Consider the following 6,849-nt stretch of genomic DNA (forward strand, 5'->3'; position numbering starts at 1 on the left):
CACAGAAGGCTGCCCTGGTCCCAGGAACGGCTGGTATTTGACCCTTACCACCTTCCTCTGAGGAAGATCATATAGGATTACCCCCTATTTACAGGTAAAGGAAACTGAGGCAGAGAGAGGCTAACAACTTGCTCAAGGTTACACAGCCAAACGTGGGAGAATTGCGCTTTGAACTCACTCCTTCAGCTCCAGAGAGCACATTCCACCAAGCCCTGGCTCCTCTGCTCCAGAGTGACTGTGAGTCCTCATTACGACACCAGACACCACGGGAAGCCTCCTGCCGCCTGAGCTCTGCACCACACACACAGAGGGTGGCCTCAGGCCCTGAGTCATGTTTAATGACCTCAGGTCGCCCCTGCTCTGAGCTCCCGCAGCCTCGAATACAGGTATCCAAGACCATCTTCAGAACCATTTCTAAGCAATAGAGGATCGCACCTCTTCTCTTTGACTCCACGAGGCAAGCTCTCCGACCCACTGTGGGCAGACACACTCCTAGAGTTGCCTCTCTCTCCCTCCCTGGTTGAGCCCAGAGGCACCTGAACAGTCTTGTTGGGGCCTCCGTTTCAGAACTGGAAGCTCCGTTTTACATGCAGCGGTGGGACCATGCACTGCTTTCTCACCTAACACTCAAAGCAACCTGGGAGAAAGGTGTTGTCATCCCCGCTGGGCAAGGAAGAAGTCACACAGGAATAGGGAGCTCCAGGAACTTCGTGGTCTCAGAGCCTTTGGCAGGAAACGCCAGGCTTCAATCCCAGGTCTGTTTATCCCCAAGACTGGCTGGAGTTTCCAGGCATCATCTGTGACCGTGAAACTGAGCAGTGAGCCTGTGCAGTCTGTGTCTTTGGCTTCAACCGTGATGTGCTATCCAATTGAGCTAACCAACCATGGCCAGAAAGCAAATTGCCATAATATCAGAAACCCATTAGGCTCCATGCAGCTTCGGAAAGACTCTTCAAGAAGACATCTATGAGCTGAAAATGATGCCAAGCACTATGCGCTCTGGAAACAGCTGCCTGGGGCCCGAAGACAGCAGAACAGTCCTGAAATGCAGACCCAGCCTCGCCCAGACCCTACCAACCATCTCCCGCCTCCCAGACAATAACATCCTTGGAGCCCAGAGGAAGCGCCTGTGGGAAGAACAGGTTGAGGTGACACGGAAAGGGTAATCCAAATGATCTCTGAGTTGTACAGATTGCCCATTTGCAGATTCCCAAGTGGAGAATGAGGCAATTCTACAATGAAGCAGTCTGTATTCAAGCCATTTTCCACAACAGCCATTCAAGGAAGCCTCCAACTCCATCCTCCGCAGTGGCTCTTACGGGTTCTGCGGTTTTACATTTATCTTTCCTGTGGCTGATTTTCTGAAGTAGGGAATGGGTTAAGTCTACTGTCATTTTCCTGGGGAAATGACTGCCAACTTGAGCTCATTAGATTGCGAGCACGTGTGGCATGCTATTCCTGTCCTGTCACTTCCCTCACTAAAAGCCGGCAGTCTTCTCACTGCCCAAGGAAAAAGTCTTCTTGATGCAATTCACAAGGCTCTTGACCGTGGTCCCTGGCTACATCTCAAGCCTCCCTCCTCGCTGCTCTCCCCAGGCCCTCACCTTTTCCTGTTCTCTGCTCTTCTCGAATTTTCAGATTGGCCACACTCTCTAGACTCCTTTGGGCTGGGCCTCAGCACATGCCATCTCTCCCTCTGAGGTACCTCCCCTCCTTTTCTGCTTTCTCAAGTTTATGTTTAAACTCATATCTTCACAGAGTGTCTCCATTTCCTACCAGTCTCTTATTTCCTCAGCCTCTGTACCTCCTCTTTCATAATATTTATCACTCTTGTTTAGGGCCTGCTTCTCCAGCACCCTGTAATTCCAGAAGGGCAGACTGGCGTCTGTTTTGTCCCAGTGCCTACCACAGTGTCTGCCACACAGAAGCACCCTGAGAAATATGAATGGATTGGAGGAAGTTGGGAGAGACAACTTACTTACCTCTCTTGGTTCCAACTGAGACCAGAACTGGAGCCATTGTGCTGAAGATGAAATCCCACCCCATGCTTAATCCAAAAGCCATGCCCAGCCTCCAGATAACAGGTGGTGAGTATATCCCCAGCCTAGATATTCTGTGTTTCACGGTCACATGCTCTCCTAGACCACAGCGGTGTGGTGCAGCACAGAATTTCCACATCTCTAGGTTTTGCTTCTTCTTTCCTGCACAGATGTTCTCTTGGGAGGCTCAGTCCTTGCCCTGCACACAGAAAAGGATCCCTACTGTTCTGTTCTTCTAATGCCTTCTGACTCACAATGCCACAGTGACATGTGCCTCTGTCACATTGATGACAATTTTTAATGATGGGGGACATTTGGCTGGTTATTTCTTATTAAATGTAGCCAGGCATCTCTCAAACATCTATGTGGCTGCCGTTGCAGTCAAGATGAGGTTCTCAGCTTGGTCCTTAACTCATCCCTCTTGCTGATCCCCAGAATGTGCTTCCAAGCCATTAACTCTGGCCATCAAAGAGATTAGGTGCTGAGAGTATACAAACCCAACATGTTATTGATCAAAAACAAATATGACAAGGGGGAAATTCTCCTGGGAAAGACGGCATGTTTGGGATTTCAAAATAAAGTGAACTTTGGGTTACTACTGCTCATCTCCACAGGATGCAAACAGGCACTAGACATAGACACTAGGCTCAGTCTCAAAGTCACTAGGAAGTCCTTGTGATTAGCAATGCAGGTCAACAGAGCCAGAACGGGAGACCCTGCCCAGAGAGCCCCATGTGGGGGTATGGCATCTCAATAACTGAGGCTCTTTTAGTTCCAATGAAAAGTCATGTGCCAGGATGCCAGCCAGCTGTTGCCTTTCCGAGGGCTTGGAGATAGGCTTTTTAAAAAAATATATTTTATTGATTTTTTACGGAACGGAAGGGAGAGGGATAGAGAGTTAGAAATATCGATGAGAGGGAAACATCGATAAGCTGCCTCCTGCAAACTCCCCGCTGGGGATGTGCCCACAACCAAGGTACATGCCCTTTTCCGGAATCGAACTTGGGACCCTTGAGTCCATAGGCTGACACTCTATCCACTGAGCCAAACTGGTTAAGGCTGGAGATTGGCTTTAAGAGCTCTGCAAGCCACTTGTGAACCAGAACCATGAAATGGGCTACCTTTGCCCAGGGCTGTCCCCAAACTCTGAGCCAAAGTCTGTGGCCCTGGGGGCTGGCCAGCTGCTGACTGAGGCTGTGATGGCCACTCCTGCTTCGCCCCAGGACCGTCAGAGGTGCAGGCCTCAGGCACTGGCACCCGGCGTGCTTCTCAATGATGGGAGCTAGAGTACAGGGTGGAAATATTATTAAAATAGCTTTATAACTGTGATTTCCATTGTACTTTATAGATTCCAAATGTGTTTTGTATTTTTTTCATTTTATCTGAGTTACCTCCTTTTGAGTTTCATGGATGTGGAGGACTTGCCCAAAGTCACAGAGTAAGCAGCAGAGATGGGGTTTGATTTGGTCCTTTGGCTCCAAACCTCATGTCATGAGTTGTCCAGTGACTGTCACTTGCCTTCTGAGGTAGGGACAACAAGGGGCTGGGTCTAATGAGCCAGTGTCCTGGGTGTTTTCTCTGCCCAGTTTGCTATGGCTGCCCTTGGGACTGAGGTGTTAGCTACAACCTAGTGGTTGAAAAAAGCACTTTTCACTTCTGCTGTGAGAAATGACCAGGATAAAAAGGGGTCTCAGACCTCCTTTGAAAATGGTCAGCTTGGCCCTCCTGTGGAATTTGTAGACAGTGGGCTTCTTTTTCGTAGGTTTAATGACTGAGAGATGCCAAAGAAGCTGCACATCTCACCTCCAACCCTGACACAGCTTATGTCGCTGAGCTGGGCTAAGAAGATGGATGGCTCACTGGGTGGGACAGGTAGAGTGGGGTTGGCTAGGGATGATGGCTGAGGGTCCGAACTTCTCAGTATTTAAGCAAGAGCAGGCCAGGCCTGCCCAGAAACTGACACCCAGGCAGTGTGTGCTGTGAGGGCAGGGACGGTGCTTGCTGATGCTGCTGTATTGCTATGTCCTGCGCAGGACCTGCAGCCCATTACGTATCCAATCAATGCATGTTGGCTGAACTTCTGATCACTGAGCATGTTGTGTCTGAGCCTTGGCTAAATGTGGACCAGTTGCTTCCAATGGACCAAGACAGGCAGCCTGGGAGTCTCCAGACGTGTGGCCGAGCGCATCAACAGTGGTCAGACAGGCGTGAGGAGATGACCCATCCTCAGGAAATCAGGCCTTTCCTGGCAGTCACAAGACCACAAGCCCAGGGCTCAGAGACAACATGGGACAGCCTGGGGGTCTAAGGCAAGTTAGGGTGCATCACAGGTGGGTGGCGCTCAGAAACCAGGTATGCAGGGAGGTGCCATTCAAGACTCCAGGCAGGTAGCAGGGATCCAGAAAAATCTGTTATTAGGAAGAGGGCTCCAGAAACCAGGCTGAGGGTCTTTTCTGTAAGGGAGTTGGCCGGGGGGGGGGGGGGGGGGGGGGGCCTGGGACTTAAAGATCGGAGATCAAGGTAGGGCAGGTACCCAATAATCAGAACTGGCCAGACACCTGGCCAGGTGACCACCCCCAGGCACCAGGATGGGCTGAGGCATTTGCTTGACTTTATCCTGTTACTGAGGTCTGGAGCCAAGTTGGGCCTGGAGATGGTGTGTCAGGTGCGGTGCCAAGAGAGAAGGTTTCAGAGACGGGAAACTAGGCAGCACCTGGCAAAGGAGTGGCTTTTATGAGAAAAGAAAATATTGGCATGTCCCCAGGGCATAGAAAGGAAGGACAGGAGCCGGGTGGTCTGGGACATGTTCCCCAGGAATCAAGCTGGTCAGCTCTCACCTATGATCTTCCTCCTGCACCCCCAACTCTGTTCAGGGAAAAACACAGGCAGAAGGAGGCAGGTTCCTGCCCTGGGAACCTATGGTCTAGTGGGGAAGAGACCATGCATGCAATGAAGCTCTGAGCAAGCACAGGTACCAACAAGCCCAATTAAGACCACCACAGAGACATCACCACTGCAGGTCTGGGGGAAGTAGGGAACTAAAGGGAGAGGTTCCCCAGGAAGGGAGAAGAGTGACAGGGTCTAGCATAGTCTAAAAAAAAAAGTCAGATTGGGGCAACAAACAGGTTCCCTAAGTGAAGTCATTTTTATAGCATCTCTATCATCATGCTGAAACCTCATCTGACACACTGACTTCTCTTTAGAACATGCTGCAGCAGATATTGCTTATTTCCCACCGAATCAGAGAGAAATGACAATTCCCACTGGAGCTTTCTTTCCCAGGGGCAGGACAAGGTGGAAGGTGTGTGTGTGGTGGTGGGGGGGGGGGGTGGATGCTTCTTCATGCCTCCCAGGCTTCACTCTGCACCCCAGGAGCAGAGAGAGGGGGTGGTGAGGTGGGGGCCACAGACCCAGGGCCAGGGCAGGCCGCAGGGTGACCCTCTTCTCCTCTGAAGGCAGAAGATGCCCTAAAGACTGCCAGGCCTTGCCTTCACCGACCTCCTGTCCCCCAGGAATGTCAGGGATGCCTACAGGTCCCAACACCTGAGCTCCTGGGAGATCGTCATCGTGGTTGCTCTTGGCATAGTAGGATTTTGCCCACTGGCTATGGGTGGAATTCTCCACAAAGTAGGAGAGTCTTGCTGTTTGAGGCTAGGCAGCATCCAGGGCTCCTGACTCCCACCACAGTGAAAATTCCCCGATGAGTTCCCCTCGGGGGCCCCAGCCCATGTCCTTCCTCAACCCCTCCTTCTTCTAACACTGTTGTCTCCTTGAAGTTTCTAGACTTTTCTTGTTTAATATGTGTGGAAAAAAAGCATTTCGCGGTTTTCACCGTATGTGTCTCTAGGCCTCGCTGGCCGAGGTTCAGAGGACGAGCACTGTCAGCAGAGGCACTAGGAGCAGGATCGGGCCCACTGCCCAGCTCCGCTCCTCCTCCCCAGTCTCAGTGCCTCTGCTGCAGCACAGGTAGGGAGCACTCATGCCTAAGTCCCATGGCTTTGGGGAAGCCAACAAGCGAGCAGATGCCTGAGAGCCATTGTCTATGAAGTTCGTTATCATGTTTAAGGCCACTAGGAACCCCAGGACACCCACCCCCAGGCAAGCCGAGGCCTCCTCCACACCCTCCCATCCTGGGCCCTGTCAGCTGGACCACTTCCTCTAAATGGCCCCTCTGCCTTCCCAGACCTGGAATGTCTCCCCAAGGAGAACTGCTGACACAGATGAGACTGCCCTGCCCCAAAGCTAGAGAATAACCCCAGACAAACCAAATGAAAACACTTCACCAGTTCTGGCAAAGGACATGGTACTTCATCCCCACGAGGTGTCTGATGGAAAACACAGGTTCCAAGGGGCCTGGCCTGCTGGGACCCTGCACAGAAGCCGGGCCAAGGGGCAAGTGAAACCCACCAGCCTGCCAAGCAGAGCAGCCTCAGAGCTACGTGCTCCTCAAGAGCTCTCTCCCCTGCCCCACTCTGCCGACAGAGCCTGTCCCTCTTCTGAGTAAGGATGGAGAAGATATTGTGGAGCGGATGGGGCAGGAGATAACAAAGGTGCAGGTGAGGGAAAATGTGGTTCTAGGCCAGGTAGTAGGTGCCAGCTAAGACCCAAAGGCTCTTTGGGGCTGTAGGAAGTGCTTTAGTGAGGCTTCCCAGGTCTGCTGGGCGGGAGGGAAGGGAAGAGAGAGTCCCAGATAGCCCTGACTTTGGAGTATTAGGACTGTGAGTCACCTACATAAGTTATTTTCAAAGGGGTTTGGTTTTGGTCTTGGTTTCTTTAAATTTTTTTGTTTTATTTTTATTTTTAGTAGAAT

General features: G+C 51.5%; 1 long non-coding RNA gene across 1 annotated transcript in view; it reads left to right on the top strand.

The window, feature by feature from the left end:
- The first annotated feature begins 1,513 nt into the window (after window positions 1-1,513).
- LOC107183045 overlaps window positions 1,514-6,849 on the top strand; it is a 10,464-nt gene continuing 5,128 nt past the window's right edge. The window contains exon 1 of the long non-coding RNA XR_001513821.1: window positions 1,514-2,087. This is a non-coding gene — a long non-coding RNA (uncharacterized LOC107183045). The remainder of the gene's footprint in view (window positions 2,088-6,849) is intronic.

This window comes from Myotis davidii, unplaced genomic scaffold, assembly GCF_000327345.1.
Source record: "Myotis davidii unplaced genomic scaffold, ASM32734v1 scaffold1219, whole genome shotgun sequence".
Lineage (NCBI taxonomy): Eukaryota > Metazoa > Chordata > Mammalia > Chiroptera > Vespertilionidae > Myotis > Myotis davidii.